Source organism: Cryptotermes secundus, unplaced genomic scaffold, assembly GCF_002891405.2.
Source record: "Cryptotermes secundus unplaced genomic scaffold, Csec_1.0 scaffold2490, whole genome shotgun sequence".
Taxonomy (NCBI): Eukaryota; Metazoa; Arthropoda; class Insecta; order Blattodea; family Kalotermitidae; genus Cryptotermes; species Cryptotermes secundus.
This window is the reverse complement of record NW_019725453.1, coordinates 930-1,949: the sequence shown is the minus strand read 5'-3', so window position 1 is coordinate 1,949 and position 1,020 is coordinate 930. Positions and strand designations below refer to the sequence as shown.

Sequence of the window (1,020 nt, the reverse complement as noted above, 5' to 3'; positions counted from 1 at the left end):
TAGTGCTCTAGCTAACTCATGCACTAGACTCCTCACTACAGCACACGCTAAGTCTTCTGTCTTCACTAGCTCTCACCTGCTCATGTCATTACCGGCTGGTGACTGCCTTACAACCAACTAACTCTACTGCAACTCACTGTCACGCGCTGTCTACCGGATGTTGTGTAGCAATGGTTCCTTGCTTAATGATGTCACCACATATACTGTGCCATAACCTAGCAACGGCTCTCTCTCAGTTATCGCATCACAGTATGGATACCTGGATATGTGCAATGAAGGTGCAGTTAAGCAACACTACTAACTTGTCTGACATCCATTCAGACTTTGCTGCAATGCTAGATACATTATCAAGGAACTGGGAAGTACATATAATAGAAAAGACACTGTGACTGAGATCAAATCCAGAAGAACAGAATGACTAGGACATGTTCTGAGAATGGAGAGCAGTAGGGTGCCACAAAAAGTCCTGGATGGCAGACCTAAAGGGAAAAGAAGCATTGGGAGACCGAGACTAAGATGACCGGATGATGTGGTGAATGATTTAAGAAACATGGGAGAAAGGCAATGGAGAAATTAAGCTAAGATAAGTGAGAATCAGCAGGAATAGTGAGGGAGAACCATATAGCAAATAATTCACAAACAAGAGGAATGACACACCAAACTATATTTCCAAACATTTTTGCAAATTTCTTAATCAATGACAACTAACCAACATCCATGCTTCGAGAGTTGTTGGATATCTAGCAGTGTAAGCAATGTTAGTTACATCTGTACTTGTGAAATGACACCAAATTAAGTTTGAAATAATTACTTTACCGGAAAGCTGGTGTAAACTATAAAGTCTCAGGTTCTGTGGAATTTCAGAAACATTTATTTACTCTACACAAATATTTTGGGTGGGCAGAACCAAACAGCATGGCACTGGGCGATTCTCAATATCATTCGCAACCGACTCAAGCACATCTGCCCAACACACCACACTAGGGGGCAGGCCTATTTCAAATGGGACATATCCAGGCA

General features: G+C 41.9%; 1 long non-coding RNA gene across 1 annotated transcript in view; it reads right to left on the bottom strand.

The window, feature by feature from the left end:
• Window positions 1–192: 192 nt before the first annotated feature.
• The window catches only part of LOC117282237, a 1,681-nt gene continuing 853 nt past the window's right edge, over window positions 193–1,020 (bottom strand). The window contains exon 2 of the long non-coding RNA XR_004512910.1: window positions 193–259. This is a non-coding gene — a long non-coding RNA (uncharacterized LOC117282237). The remainder of the gene's footprint in view (window positions 260–1,020) is intronic.